Genomic DNA, 17,678 nt, shown 5'->3' with positions numbered 1-17,678 from the left:
TCATTATTCACTCACATGGGAGTGAGAAACAAAACATAACAAAAACATACATCAAATAAAATGTTTTTTATTTATTTATTGGCTCTGTAAAGCTGCCTTTGAAAATCATAAAAGGTTAAAAGCTAGGTATTTCAGATATCTTGAATATAGAAATGAGAGCTTATTTGTCTGACAAAGATTTTCATCTGTAATTTGCAATTAATTCTGAACAACGTGATTTAGCTTTTTCAAGTGTGTTTGGATAGGGTTAGATCACTTTTAGACACTTGCACTTTAGAACTGGAGTTGAAGTGCCCTGTCATACAAACACATGTGTCCATACAGTTGCTTTTGAATAGCTGAGGGACAAATTGACCCGGGCGGGAACATCACAAATGTGTGGTGTGAAAACGAACCAAAACGCCTGAAAAATGCTACAAAGTATAATTTTTCTCCCTTGGTCCGGAATGAACGGAACTACAGATGTGAAAGCACCCTAAACGGTTCAAATTGACCCGCAACATAACACAAGGGTTAGGGGTGCTGAGGGGGACCTCTGGCGTGGAGTCCGGAAGAAAAAAAAATATGGATGGTAAAAATCAAGTTTAAACAAACTCGTGTTGTGTTTTGGCTATGCATACATATTACGTGTGTTTGTGGTTGTATTTTACGCTGTAGGCTACAATTACACTGGGTCACCAACATAGCCCAGCACAGTTTTAACTCCCGCATCCGCATAGTATTAAACTTGTAGCATAAAACAACAGCATTAGGCTAACAAATAAATCAAATATATTTAGAAATTTCCCTTTAAAACGAACGCTCAGTTTTGTGATCACACTGTTATTTCACCTTTTTGTTGTTGTTTTCAAAGACAAACTCACTTTTATATTAAACAAATAAATATTTCTTTACTAACAAAATCTTGCGCTTTTTCCTCCGCTATCGTCCTGTCAATCATCTCGCTGTCTCACTCTCGCGGCTACAGTTACAGTACAATTTTATTTACCATCATCGCGGTACCAACCACCATCAGCAGTTTTGCATTACAGTATTTGCAATAATAACCACCCCTTGTCCAAAACTGAGCGTATTGTCTAAAAGAAGAGTTATGACTGCTGCGTATATGCTACACTTGACTGAACAGCACCAGACAGATTTAGCGCAGCACATTAATAAAACCGTCTGGGTGCAGCAGATTAATATTTAATATTTCTGATATATAAATATTTCTCTGAAACGCGTTAAGTTGCACATAAGTAAGCCCAGGACCTGCCCTGAACAGTTTAATATTCGGTACGCAGAGCCATAGGACTATTATTTTGTTGAATAAACCTAGGGAACTACCGATGACGTCCATGCTCAGATTTTCTTGACCAATCGGCTGACAGGGGCGCCTCATGACCGTCCACATGTGCAAAACGAATTTTGAAGTAATTTATTCGTTTTTTGCCTGTGAACTAAAAAACGAAAAATCAAGCCGAAATCTCGTTTTTTCGTTTTTTGGAAAAAACGAAAAAACGAATAAAGGCGCCATTTCTCGTTTCTGCTTATTTCATTTCAAATAGGAAATGAAATGGACGGAAGATACCCTGATTCGTGTATCATTCGTTCAGTCGTTTTTAGATTTAATATTGAAAGTAGAAAAATGAGAAAACGGTTCCTATTTCGTTTTTTCATAAAAAAAAAAAAAATAAAAAAAAAAACGAAAAACAAGAATTCAGCTTGATTTTTCGTTTTTTGTTTTGAGGTATTAAAATTAATCAACAGCTTGAATATTCGATTTCTACACATACCTGTAGGCGGGAATGAAACGCCCCTTTCCTCTGATTTGTCAGCCGAAGATCAAACTGTCCCGTCATCAGTTCTTCCTGCAGAATAAGAGTCCTCTGTAGTGTGGATTCTTAACGCGTTTATTGCAACTTTTTCATATGTTTTCCATCAACCAGACTAATGAATGCCTCGACACAACCCGTACTGGGGAATAGACTAGACAGGGCTTTCTTCTGTGTAGACCAGAGTTCTCAAGTGTCAGGGGTTTGCTATTTTCCTATTTTCCGAACTGTAAAGTCACATTTTTATTTTTTTATCATGAACTACGCTGTGTTTTATTCCTAAGTGACCTAATAATGCATTTTACTTCAAATAATCTAAATGTTGACTCTGAAAAGTAGGCGCGTCAGAAGGCTATTCACTCTATTTTGGTTCATTTTTGGTGTGCGCCAGAAAGATGTTCAAAGAGACTGAGACACGCTAAAGCAGCGCATCATGTTGTTTTCTTTATTTTTCAAAGGCATGACATTTTGTAGTCATTTTGAATGTACACAAATAAAAAATATACATTTTACTGTTTGGAATGACAGAGTATTAAATGACAGAATATTAAGTTATTTCCCCTGCTGAGCAACAAATCCAAGTGATGGCGCCGGCGCATCGCTCGCTCACACAACATCTAGGCTATTATCAGTTCACTTCTGGCATTGCTAACTTGACATCGCAGCCTGTTCATTATTAAAATAAAACACAGTCAACCAAATATATAAAAAGTTATTCTGCTTAATTTAATTGGTCTGTTGTACAATATAAAGGCTGTGCCGCAGAGTCCTACTTGCTGTTATTCCAAACTCATTTCCCTTGCTGTGAAGATGCTGATTTAGCTATAGGCTAAATGTTGTTTATAATAAAGGACACAATAGTCTATTATTATAAGCTATTAGGTTATATTTTTATTATACTTGGCTACTTATTTTTCATTCTTGTTGTTTTCTGAATACCGTTAATTTAAAGATTTGACATAGGCAAATGTCAAAGGGGAAGTAAAGGTAAGGGGAAGTAAAATACGCATAGACATAGCTTATATGTTATTAATAGTGTTTATAATGTTAATGTTGTATTTTATTTACCAGTCTTTTACACTATTTCTGAAAAGGCTAATAATAAAATGCGTTTGTTTCCCTCTCAACATGACCCGGTGCTCTGTGCACAAGCGCACATCTTTGAGATATAAATTAATAAATTTTAATAAAACAAGGCCTACATTATAAAACTCAGTAGAGTATGTATTTTAAGATCTCTGTTGTTCTCTGTTCTCCGGTTGTTAGATAGTCAGTCTGAATGACAGTTCATGCGTTTACATTAATATAGGCCTATTATATAGTCAATGCATTATTCTTTTCTTATTGTATTAGTGTTAAAAATATTTAATTTACAACTAATTATATTGATTTATATCTTCATTTATTATTTAAAAACAAATTAGGCTACTGGGCGATTGAGGGCGACCATGGTAGGCTAACAGCCGTCATTTATCCTGCATACCCAGCTGATGCAAAGCGTAGGTGAATTTATATCTACACAGAAGAAACTGTCACAGGTTGGGGTGGGCTCTTAATGACCGGCCGTCACCCCTGACTTACACACCACCGTGAGGAGCTACACTGCAGGACACAGCAGACAGGACAACCAAAGGTAAGTACAAAAGTCTCTTTATTTAATTAAAACATCTCTTTAAAACAATTACTGTAGTAGCTTCGACGTTCGCCTCAACAGGATTCGAATGGAGGAAGAGGCGGATATGCTTTGCAGCTTTAGCAGGTTCTTCACTGGACTCAGACGGAGAGAATGGAGGTGAGTATACTTCACCGCTTTAGCGGGCTCTGCAGACTTTTGTAGACTCTTCACTGGACTCAGACGGAGAGGAGGGTACGTATCCTTCACAGCTTTAGCGTACTCTTCACTGGACTCAGACTTAGAGAAGGGTACGTATACTTCACGGCTTTAGCGGGCTCTTCACTGGACTCAGACTGAGAGAAGGGTACGTATACTTCACGGCTTTAGCGGGCTCTTCACTGGACTCAGACTGAGAGAAGGGTACGTATACTTCACAGCTTTAGCGGGCTCTGCACTGGACTCAGACGGAGAGAAGGGTACGTATACTTCACGGCTTTAGCGTACTCTTCACTGGACTCAGACGGAGAGAAGGGTACGTATACTTCACAGCTTTAGCGGGCTCTTCACTGGACTCAGACGGAGAGAATGGAGGTGAGTATACTTCACCGCTTTAGCGGGCTCTGCAGACTTTTGTAGACTCTTCACTGGACTCAGACGGAGAGGAGGGTACGTATCCTTCACAGCTTTAGCGTACTCTTCACTGGACTCAGACGGAGAGGAGGGTACGTATACTTCACAGCTTTAGCGTACTCTTCACTGGACTCAGACTTAGAGAAGGGTACGTATACTTCACGGCTTTAGCGTACTCTTCACTGGACTCAGACTGAGAGAAGGGTACGTATACTTCACGGCTTTAGCGGGCTCTTCACTGGACTCAGACTGAGAGAAGGGTACGTATACTTCACAGCTTTAGCGGGCTCTGCACTGGACTCAGACGGAGAGAAGGGTACGTATACTTCACAGCTTTAGCGGGCTCTTCACTGGACTCAGACGGAGAGAATGGAGGTGAGTATACTTCACCGCTTTAGCGGGCTCTGCAGACTTTTGTAGACTCTTCACTGGACTCAGACGGAGAGGAGGGTACGTATCCTTCACAGCTTTAGCGTACTCTTCACTGGACTCAGACTTAGAGAAGGGTACGTATACTTCACGGCTTTAGCGGGCTCTTCACTGGACTCAGACTGAGAGAAGGGTACGTATACTTCACAGCTTTAGCGGGCTCTGCACTGGACTCAGACAGCGAGAAGGGTACGTATACTTCACGGCTTTAGCGTACTCTTCACTGGACTCAGACGGAGAAAAGGGTACGTATACTTCACGGCTTTAGCGGGCTCTTCACTGGACTCAGACGGAGAGAAGGGTACGTATACTTCACGGCTTTAGCGGGCTCTTCACTGGACTCAGACTGAGAGAAGGGTACGTATACTTCACAGCTTTAGCGGGCTCTTCACTGGACTCAGACGGAGAGAATAGAGGCGAGTATACTTCACCGCTTTAGCGGGCTCTGCAGACTTTTGTAGACTCTTCACTGGACTCAGACGGAGAGGAGGGTACGTATCCTTCACAGCTTTAGCGTACTCTTCACTGGACTCAGACAGCGAGAAGGGTATGTATACTTCACAGCTTTAGCAGGTTCTTCACTGGACTCAGACGGAGAGAATGGAGGTGAGTATACTTCACCGCTTTAGCGGGCTCTGCAGACTTTTGTAGACTCTTCACTGGACTCAGACGGAGAGGAGGGTACGTATCCTTCACAGCTTTAGCGTACTCTTCACTGGACTCAGACTGAGAGAAGGGTATGTATACTTCACAGCTTTAGCGTACTCTTCACTGGACTCAGACTTAGAGAAGGGTACGTATACTTCACGGCTTTAGCGTACTCTTCACTGGACTCAGACGGAGAGAAGGGTACGTATACTTCACGGCTTTAGCGGGCTCTTCACTGGACTCAGACGGAGAGAAGGGTACGTATACTTCACGGCTTTAGCGGGCTCTTCACTGGACTCAGACGGAGAGAAGGGTACGTATACTTCACGGCTTTAGCGGGCTCTTCACTGGACTCAGACGGAGAGAAGGGTACGTATACTTCACGGCTTTAGCGGGCTCTTCACTGGACTCAGACGGAGAGAAGGGTACGTATACTTCACAGCTTTAGCGTACTCTTCACTGGACTCAGACTTAGAGAAGGGTACGTATACTTCACGGCTTTAGCGGGCTCTTCACTGGACTCAGACGGAGAGAAGGGTACGTATACTTCACAGCTTTAGCGGGCTCTTCACTGGACTCAGACGGAGAGGAGGGTACGTATACTTCACAGCTTTAGCAGACTCTTCACAGGACTCAGATGGAGAGAGAAAAGTGTTCCACAGCTTAACTGTTTCTTCACAGGGCTCAGACAGAGAGAGAGGAGGTAAGGAGTCCACAGCTTAACTGGTTCTCTTCACGGGGCTCAGACGGAGAGAGAGGAGGTAAGGATTCCACAGCTTAACTAGTTCTCTTCACGGGGCTCAGACGGAGAGAGAGGAGGTAAGGATTCCACAGCTTAACTAGTTCTGATTACAACAGAGAGAATGGCACGTCGGCTAACTGTAACCACCAATGCTTTAGCGATGCTCTCCCACACTTGTGTTTCACTGCAACCCACACAAATAATCACACGTGAATATATCAATGTACAGCACTGCAAAGTCTCTCCACTCACAGAATAGGGCGTTGGCATGGGGTCCTGTCCACCACTCGCTGATGGAGTCTCATTGGTAACAGCAGTGAAGCATGGGGTATCCAATAAACTATAAACTCCTCCCAAAAGACAATTTCAAATTACATGAAGTTCCATCCAGTTCCAAGAGACATCAATTATGTCACAATCCAGTTAAAGACATCACTTATCTCTCATCGGTGTCGATTCTCCTCTCCAACCCTTCAGTTATGCCTCAGCCCGTTAGACTCGCCCTTTGCCCGGTTTCCGGTCTCCTACCGCGTCTGGAACACAAGACTGGCTTCCCCAACACCGCTCGACTCCACTCCGCTGGACTGCTGAACTCCCTTCGGTTTGAATGCAATACATTTTTATGTTACCCCCAATCAATGCGCGCCCCAATCGCTGTTCCGCTTACTCTCCTCCCACACCTGTTCTCAATCTTTCATAATAATCTCTGTCATTGCCCGGTGTACCCGGAACCGGAGTCTTTGCGGGTCTCACACCGGAAGAGCTCCCCATAGGAACCTCCGGCCGGAATCAAAGGTTCCGTCTCCTTCATAATCGTCATCACCCGTGACAAAACCCCTTGTCGGTACACGATCCGTTCTACTACGTATGCGTATAATGGGATTTTAGCAATATTGCGATTATACTTTACCTCATGTAAACACAATACTTAATAATGTGATTAAGCTCATAATCGCATCAACTATAATCGTATTAAAACAGGTGGCGTACGCCGTTTTTAATTGCAGTATGCGGCCATGTAAACACTTTAATCGCACTAACTGAAGTGCGCGTGTGTTTTTGTCACGCACCTTAAATATTGAAAATATGCACATGATGCAAGTATAACAGTGACACTCCAACAATGAAGTACACTTAAACAATAGATAGAACTCAGTGTCTAACACTGCATACACACACTATTAAATAACTGTAATCAATTCTGTAAAAATAGGGGAAAAAACTCTGCATTCTGTGTGTTATTTCCTACATAAAATTGTCATTTTTTAGACCAATAAAGTCAGTAAAGGGGCCGCTGTGGCCTACTGGTTAGGGCTTCGGGCTTCGGGCTTGTAACTGAAGGGTTGCCGGTTTGATCCCTGACCAGTAGGAAAAATGTGGCTGGGGGAAGTGGTAGAGCACTATCCACAGCTGAAGTGGTTTTTCTAAAAAAATAAGCTGAAAATGTGTTGTTTGTGAAAATGTTAACTTTTTAAATTTCAAAATATATTTCAATTTAAACAATTTGCAAAAGTTAAAATATATATGAACAATATATTTACATATATTTAACTAAAATGTATTTATTAGGCCAATTCCAAATATTTGCATATATTCCAAAAATATATTTTGAAAATATATTTCAAATATATTTCTTTTGTGTATGGGTTTACTGCCCCTGCAAGACCTCACCCAACTGCTCAGTCTGGAGCAAAGGATGCAGCACAACCCAGATTTCAAGCAAACACTGGTAAGAATTTCTTTCTTTCTAGTTATTAATTATTTATTTTATAATTTCTACGACATTCAGTGCTTGTGTCACTTTTTCCAAAACTCTTAATACAGTTGTCCTTACCAGCTTGGCACAGCAATAAATGTTAAATTTAAAATGGACTACAACTACCAAATCACTTAAAGGGATACTTCACCTCTGGAAAGATGAATGTGTATTTAAAATAGGTAATTTATGTAGAAGAAATGTGAAGACATTTTTGAATTTGGAGCTTCCTAGACTGAGAAAAGCCAGAAAATGTATTTTTGGCTTATGTGGATGAAAGACAACAACTCCCAGAATGCACTTGCTTCGCTGCCCTAGGAGGACACTCCCAAGCCACGCCTACCGGTAAGAGTGCGCAGTTGAAAACAACAAAGTTAGCCTACTAGTGAGTCTCCGTGACGAGTCTGCCCTGGATTTCGAGATCGCCCAAAATGTCTGGGATTTGGCTTTTGCGTTCTACAGTCGCCATTCATCATGTTTACTGTGGCGAGCAGGACGAGGCTGAAGGCCGTGGGAGAACGGCGCGAGGCCGGTGGCGTCATTACTGAGACGCGCCGGTCTAGTAAGTTATCTCTCACGGAGGAGCGGGAATTTTCTTAGCAATGGTAAAACGCACATCAACCGATCACTTGTTTAGCGTTCATGTAAACACTACATTCAGATTCACCGATCGGAATGAATTCAGCTAGATTGAAACAAAAGGTGTGCATGTAAACAATGAATGGCGACCGCGGAAAACAAAAGCCGAATCCCGGACATTTTGGACGATCTCGCCCGCCGGACAAGTCCGGGAAAAGGAGGATGGTAACCCCTACTACTCAGCTTTCTCCTACTACTCAGCTTTCTCCACTGAACAAGAGCCTGCTAGCTTAGCTTCCAAAGAAAGACGGCTGACACTGTGTGTACAGTCTGTGAGTGAGATCCCACCCTCTATGGGCGGGTTGAACACATGCGGGACAGCGCCTCCTACTGGCTGTAGTCTTTAGCCTCTGGCCAGAAAATCCTCTGATGACACAAAATGACGATTTCTGCGTCATCGGAGGATTTTTTCCAGACAAAATAAATCAGTAAATAAATCACAATAAATCTCTCCTCTCAGGGGGATATGAGGGTGGAAAGCATGGTAATTCGAAAACACTACAGGTTTTCTACTAATACAAAGCTTAATGCTAAATCCTGAAGTATCCCTTTAATACGTGTCCCAAACAGGTTTACTGCGGGCCCTTAAAAAGTCTTATATTTGGTTTGATTAAATTTAAAGGCACAATATGTAACTTTTTTGCTTTAAAAATAGCAAAAATCACTATATCTATGTTATATTTTTTTTTTAGTTGTGTACTTACATTATCCCAACTGTTTCCAACAACTTTCAAACCAGGAGAAATTTCAATTTAATTCGAAGACACGGCACGTTTCTTTATTTCCGTTTTGTCTCAGTCAATGGCGTCATATCCGCGTTGTCCCTGGTGTCCGCTTGTCCTGCCATGGTAACCATAGACATAATAAATACATAGACGCCCTATTGGCCGCTTTGGAACGTTGCTGCGATACGTCAACGCGTCCGCCATTTTGCGGAGGGCTAGACTGCGCTGTAATCAAATGCAAGTAAACAGGTGAGCTGCGGTTTTTCTGTATAAAACCCCCAAAAAATATATTTATCAACCGATTTCAGTGGTTTGTATGTGGTGTACAAAAAAGTTCAATTTCTAGTTATTTAAAATCTCGATAGTTAGACTTATAAAATGTATTTATTTTTAATAAGGAATGGCCAAAGCTCAGGGTTGTCATGTATTTGGTTTTTCATTCTTGGAAAAGAATTGTGAACACCCCCATACTGAGATATAATTTAATTTTCACATTAAATTAAATAAAGTTTTCTTATTGTGGGAAAAGCATATTCTGTCATTGACCCGATTTTAGCAATAAAAAAGATAACTGATGGATCCTTTATGGTAATACATGGTACAACTACAGTGCAATGCAAATAGTAAATATAAAATAAAGTGAGAAGTAGGCTAATAGTAAATAGTTTAGTCAATAAAATAAACAAACAGTATACAGCAAATTAAATAGTAATGAAAAGTATAATGATATAATATCATAAGTACTAATATAATAATAATAATATATTGATAATAACATATAGTTTATGTATAATACTATAATAATAGCAATAGAATATGAAATATCAATTACAGAATATAGACAATAAAAAATAAGTTAAATAGTTACTATGAATAGTACAATAATTTAACAGCATAACTATAATAGATTGATAATCGCAAGTGGTATATTATTAAAATAACAATAATAAATAATGTAAATTTATATATTTTAAAATATTCTTACATAGTCTATATAAAATAAAATGACACAACCCTGTCTCTTTTTGTTAAATTTCAGTTTTTAAAAGGTATAAGAAGCTATACAAGTCAAGAAATAAAGTTAATGAAACCAAAGATCACCCATTAGATATACACAAGACGAATTATTCTCACTAGACCAGTGGTTCTCAACCTTTTTTGGGCCAGCGCCCCCTATCCAATATCCAGGTCCCTGAACGCCCCCCACCCCCAAACTACTGAGCGAGCAGGAATGAGTGAGAGTTAATAGATGAAATAAGTGCAAAATTTTCTTTTATTAATACAACTGAACTATACTCCACAGTGATTCATCCAAAAAAAAAAAAAAGTTATAAACTGCATTGACATAGCAATACCAGTATTTCTCACAGGATTTTGGTAAATCTGTGGTGAGTGGACCTCAGGCCTTCTAGGGGGGTCCGGGGGCATGCCCCCCCCGTAAGAAAATTTTGTGCATTTTAATGTTAAATGCATCAATCTGGTGCACTTTGAGAGTTCAAAATTAAAAGTGCCAACCCATATTCAGTGTGCAAAGAAAAATTCAAACCTCTTTTAGTTGTGTCTGTCTACATTACACTACTACATAATAATAGTTATAATATTAATCCCATGACAGTAATAGCCATATATTGTAAAACAAATGCACTGAAATATAAAGGACGGTCATTAAAGTGGTAATGTTCGCACTTATAGGTTTTATTACGCATTTAGGAGAGTATTGCAAGAAGCTGCTTACATTAACCTTACTTTCGAAAAATAAATAAATACAATCATGATTTTTCATGAAAAATTATGTTAGAATTGTAGGCCTAAAATACCTTGGTATAAGCTTGTTTTCTTCAATGGTATAATTAATACAATTACAATTAATTTGGTTTGTTGTGATTAATTTGTGTTCATAATCAGTGAAAAAAATCTTCTAACAAGAATAAACACATATGAACAATTACATTATTATTGTATTATTAATTATTTGTATATCTTGAAACTACCCAAGCAGCGTTTCGCGCTCAGATGTGACGGCGGAATGAATACATTACCAAAATGTGATTGCAGAATATATTTAAATTATCCATCAAATTGTCATTTTCTCCTTACTGTCTTGTGAGTTAACAATAATGCCTGACCAGTAAATTACTTGGTGAACAAAGAAAACATTTTGGCATTTGGGATTTGAATTAGTTAAAGGAACTGTATGTAAGATTGTGGCCAAAACTGGTACTGCAATCACTTTCAAATTACTGTAGAGCGGTGTATCCCCTCCCCCTCCCCCCTGACTCGAGGTTGCCAGATAGGCTGCAGGATCATAGGCTGACACGTTTGTAGCTGCAGCTGTGGTATCTAGAGCAGAGCTGGCAACCCGGATGCTGAAACACTACTGACTTTGTGATTGGTAGATAGGTGGAGGGTGGCGCTTCAGGCCAAAACACAAGATGACAACATCAACATCAGTTGAGGGCTGCAACTATCACTTTTAAATGACAATATCCTGGCCGGACTACTGTTGTTAGTGATATAAGTATTTGAAATGAACATGATTTCTTAATGTCTAGTGACATATCAGGGCCATTTTATGATTAATTGAAATACATTTCTTACATACAGCTCCTTTAATGCCTAAAAATGTAAAAGTTTTACCTTATAAATAGAATATAGTTTAATTAATTTTAAAATTCTTCGCCAGAGTGAATGGGAACATGATTTATTTAAAATATTTGAAAAAATATGTGTTTCTTAAGTCAATACTTTTTAATGGCTTGTCAACTTTCCATACCTTTGATTCTAGTACAGTAAGTGCTGGATTCTCGGCACCACCGGATTGCTGTCAGCGCCAAACACATTTTTGAGCTCGTGAATGCTGATTCTTATCAGCGCTGGATTGTAGTCAGTGCTTGAGCGCTGGTCTATGACTGGAAAAATAATAGAGTCGTTGCAAAAGTAACGATAGGCTACATGTCGCATAAAACTGGAAGATTTTAGAATGTTAGGCATTCTAAACTTTTGAATAAGAAATAATATCAAGTCGTCAAAATACAACTCGTCAAAACTCCTCGAATCACAACAAGCGCGCGCGGTGAGAACACTCACAGCATACACACCCGAACTTGACTGCACATCATATTTTTTACATTATTGATACTGCTTTCAATCGTAATGCAATATAAATGAACACAAAAAACATGCCTAGTGCCTACCTACAACACTGACGGTGGACTTGCGGTCAGGACTAGAGCGGGTGCGGACGAATGTTTTTTTTTTTTTTTTTTTGAGCGCTGCTGAGGTATTCTTTCACGCGCACCATAGATGCACACAATATGATATCACACTCTGCACATATGTTTTACAACATAATTTAACAAAAACATAGTCCTAACACTTTTTTAAATAGCCCACTTACAGTGTTTATTACAACTACTAAATGCTTAAAATGAATAAAAGTAAATTAACAAAAATTTGCGTTACATATTTAAACTTGTGAACGCCCCCCATTAACACCTGAACGCCCCCCTTTCAAAAATCTTGCTTCCAACGCCCCCCGTTGTTCTCTGAACGCCCCCGTTGAGAACCACTACACTAGACTAAAGACATCAGATCCAGCGGCGAACGTCAGAAGCACTATAGCCGAGGCAAGGCTGTTCTCGGCGGGGTACATGAGCGCCCGGTGATCGCTGGCTCTCACAACTCCGAAACCGCCAGATAACATTTTTAAAAAGGCGCTCTCTTTATAAATAGACCACAGATTTGAGCTTTAAACAACTACATTGTCGACTGAAAAACTCTTAAAACTACATTTCGTGACACAATAACAGTAGTATTTTTAAATTTCGCGGCCTTTCTCCTCTGAAAATAAAAATAGTAAATGAAATACAACCAGGAACAAATTTTCAGTTTTGCTTGTGAAAGGTAATTCCCTGAGACCTGTTCCCAAGCAGCACAAGAAATAGGCATTTTTCTCAATTCTTATTATGAGAGGTATGGGAAAGTTGCCCTCCGCAGTATGGCGGCGCCGTTGACGTACGATCCAGCGGCCAATAGGGCGTCTATGTATTTATTATGTCTATGATGGTAACCATGTACCAGAGCCCTCTGATAGTAACCAAGACGACAGACGTGGATCACTGTATCTGCACGCTGTTGTTGTTTCGTTCAAACATTATGGACCATGGCAAGCAGACTTTGGATAAAAAAGGAGAACTAAAACGAGGATCAATATCAGCGCGGTGTTTTCGAGATGCCGAGAGCTCCCATTGACAGTATATAAACGAGAGCTCCACGTCCGAGACTTAGACCGCTCCTACATGTACTTTATTAAACAGGTGAGCACATTTACATAAAACTAATCAATGTTATATAGTTCAACAATGATAAAATGTTAGAATATGATCTGTATGTTATTCTAATGTTGATCTAGCTTACTGCTAGTCTCATACAGACAAACTAACACATACATTTAAACACATTTAAATGCAGTTTAGTGTGCTAGTGTAATGTTAGACCAAGTGAAACAGCGCTGCGTTACCTCACAAGTTTAATTTGTCTAATAAACTGACCTGTGAGTTGTAATTCTGTGTGTAGTTCGGTAGAATGAAATGTCCATATTCCTTTATATCCGCGGGACTCGCGTCGCGTGTGGAGCTGATAGCTGTCTCTTAGCAATCCCGAACTGCTTCATATCAGTCATGATAAAAACATTGATGTATTCAGTCAACCATAAACATTATTAGATCGGTCGGCTTGACGATGACGTCAAGATCCATAGTTCTTAGCAAATGTTGTGTCATCACCCATACACAAAAGAAATATATGTAAATATATTTTATAGTGTCAAAAATATATGTGGCATATATTCCAAATACATTGAAATATATTTGCATTGTTGTTCACTTATATTTATCATTTTGAAATATATTATGAAATATAACAAAAATATATGATGTTAAGTGTGAAATATATTTACATTTATAACATGTAATGTAAAATATATGACAAAATATATGGTCATAAAATGTTTAGCTTGCTAAAGAAGGGTCGAAAATGTATTTTGATCATAGTAATTCCTGTACCTTTTCCCCTATACACAACAGTAGGCTACCATATTTCACTACTGTATTATGACACACAGCTATAATAAATACTGTACTTACATTTAAATGACTGCAATGTAAAATGACAGATGCTTTCCTAGGACTATTAGGCCATATTAGGTGGCACGTACCTATCACTAAGTGCAATTATTTGATTTATTGTTGTTTTATTGACATCTTTCCTGAAGTCATTTAAAATATTGAAAATATGCACAATATTTATGATGCAAGTATAACAGTGACACTCCAACAGTGAAGTGCACTTAAACAATAGATAGAACTCAGTGTTTAACACTGCATACACACACTATTAAATATCTGTATTAAATTCTGTAAAAATATGGAAAAAAACTCTGCATTCTGTGTGTTATGTCCTACATAAAATTGTCATTTTAGGCCAATAAAGTCAGCAAAGGGGCAGCTGTGGTCTACTGGTTAGGGCTTTGGGCTTTGAGCTTGTAACCGAAAGGTTGCCGGTTCGATCCCCGACCAGTCGGAAAAATGTGGGTGGTTGAAGTAGAGCACTCTGAAGTGGTCTATCTAAAAAATAAATTGAAAATGTGCTGTTTGTTTGTGAAAATGTTGACTTTTTAAATTTCAAAATATATTTACATATGTTTAACTAAAATATATTTATTGGGCAAATTTCAAATATTTGCATATATTCCAAAAATATATTCTGAAAATATATTTCAAATACATTTCTTTTGTGTATGGGCAAACTACGCCTTTGTTATTGTAAATAGGTTAGGGACCCCTAGTGGCGGAAAAAATCCATACTGTATGCAGTGGCGGACTGGCACCAAAAAGAGGCCCTGGCAATTTTAGCAGAGAGGCCACATTTGTCTTCTCAAGTCATCTGCAACCAACAAAGAAACATAACATTACACAAACAACACACTCCAATAATAGCTTAACCAAGACATGAAAAATAAATGTTTTATCATTCACTTGTCATTATCTATCATCTCATCAGGTCAATGATCGCGAGAAATTCCACTGACTAAAAACATTCAAAATACCTTATAAATAGAGAGATTACATACATTTAGGCTATTTGTCCTTCACAGGAAAAATAGAAATAAAAAGTCATTATTATTATTTAGTTCATAGGGCTATTATTTTTCAGAGATAGGCCGTGGTGTTTGTTTGTTTGCTTTTTTCCTTGTTTTTTTGTGGCCGCCTGCAGCTCCGCTTAATTTATTATTATTTTATTCATATTTACATTTACATTTACATTTATGCATTTGGCAGACGCTTTTATCCAAAGCGACTTACATTGCATTCAACGTACACATTTTTACATTTTGTCAGTTCATATACTTAGTCTGTTGATTTGCGACGGCCTATTGTTGCAGACACTCCGCTTTATTTATTTATTTAGCCTTTTTATATGGTTGTGAACTTGTGATGAGCGCCGAGCGAGCCGCTGGCTGTGCTGCCGGTTGCGGGCGGCCAATCCGCCAAAAGGCGGCCGCATCTCCGCTTTATTTATTTAGCCTTTTTATATGGTTGTGCGCCACAAGTTGTGATGAGCGGCGAGCGAGCCGCTGGTGGTGCTGCCGCTTGCAGCCATTGCGCCAATAGGCGGCCGCTTCCTCGCTTTATTTAGCCTATTTATTTGTTTGTGATGCGGCCACAACAAGTGATGAGACCAGGCGGCCGCAGTGGCATTTGCCCACATTGCCCAATGGCCAGTCCGTCACTGACTGTATGTTTAAAGCCATAAAAAGTCTTAAAGGTAGGGTAGGTAGGAACTTTATAAAAAACTTTTTTCCAAATTTGTTTAAACTTTCTATATATATCAATACATAATTAAAATGTAAGTACTCTAGACCGTTTAATCTGCATTAAACACAGCTCATTATTTCCATTCGGGACGAAACAAAGGATTGGCTTAGGCGACTGTCACTCTCTCGCAACCATGGCAACCACCCTTTTGACACACAGGATCTGCCCATATGCGCATGCACCCGTTTGATTTGAGGAATTCAAGAGGCACGGAACCTAGGAATAGCAAAACAATGGCAGAGAAAGAGCAATCAAAATTCACATTACCGGCATATGCAGTTAGCGAAGGCAAACAAGGCAAAAAAGGAAGACAGTACTAGAAAAGGTAACGAACAAAAAGTCTTTGGATAAACAAAGAAATAAAACGCGTGTCAATATCCTCGGACCCTAGTTGCACGGCCTCTTGCACGACCTCCTCTGCTTCGCCCTCGACCCCGGACCTGTCCTCGAGCTGACGATGCGGTACTTGTCTCTGGAGTGTAGTCCTCATCAGAGTCAACAATGCTTTCATCATGGAAACTCTTACATGCAGAACACCATATATGTTATGACTCTTACACGAAATTCACCTTCATCACAGTGTAAATGATGGTAATGGAAACACGTGTATCAATGCAACCTGTTTTTAGCTTTGCCTTATAGATATAACTAGCTCGTTAGCGAATAAAAAAATATATATTTTAAACTTTACCAATATCAATATGCTAGCTTGATAGTGAGTACTAAAATACAGTAATTATGATAAAGTAATAAATGATAAAGTTAATTACATGTGATTCTGACATGATGTCACTACATGCACTGCGCTCCTTCCTCTCCGCTCGTCTCAGGTAAATAAATGCGTCTTCAGCTCAGCGGTCGGCGTCGCGCGTTCATGTGTTTTAGGGGCGTGGCTTTGGAAGGAGCCCAGAAGGGAGGGTGTGGAGTGAATGGAAATAATGAGCTGTCTTTAAAACAGTCGTGAGAGGTCTACAGACACTCGATTTTTATACTTTCTTTTTCAGAGTACTTACATTTTAATTATGTATTGATATATAAATAAAGTTTAAACAAATTTGGAAAAGAAGTTTTTTAGACAATTCCTACCTACCCTACCTTTAAATGGTACAACAAAAGTCTTAATGAAGTAGAAGAATTGGACATACCTTATTTATTTTTATATTGTATGGGTTTGTTCTGTAACGGAATACGGTTTCCATTTTATTTGTGCAGGTCATTTTATTTAAAAGAGGTATTTAAAAGTCTTACATTTTAAAAACTCTGCAGATACCCTGCCAAATCAACTCATTCTTCCATAACAATAGCAAAGGTTGTCACTCAACAACAACCTAAAAAAAACAGGTAGCGTTACACAGTGACTTGTTGTATAAAATTTCTTTACTAAATAAAACTTAATAGTTTTGAAAAGAGTATGCACACCTGTGCAAATGGCCCTGTAGTTAAAGTTTTGGTCATGTCATGAGAAACTAATTCATATAATTTTAAAGATGTAGGCTAGTCATTGAAATTGTGCCAAAGCAATGATAAATGATCCACAGTTTAGCCCACATAAACTGTTTTTTGTGCTCACTGTGTGAAGAGGTTTGAAAAACTGATATTAGTATTGAATAAATGGTCCTAGTGGCTGTAAAAAACAAAAACAGTAAATAATTACATAGATACTAAAAGTGTTTTTTTTTTTTTTTTTTTTTTACTTGCAACACCACTTTTGAAACAACATGAACATGAGGAAACAACTATAACCTAATTTTGGTAGAGGTGATAAACAGACCGTAGACAGGAGCGCTGACACAGGTGACGAAGCA

This window comes from Abramis brama (genome assembly GCF_963993115.1).
Source record: "Abramis brama genome assembly, chromosome: 2".
Classification (NCBI taxonomy): Eukaryota; Metazoa; Chordata; class Actinopteri; order Cypriniformes; family Leuciscidae; genus Abramis; species Abramis brama.
The sequence above is the reverse complement of the archived record's forward strand: the minus strand, read 5'-3'. Positions refer to the sequence as shown.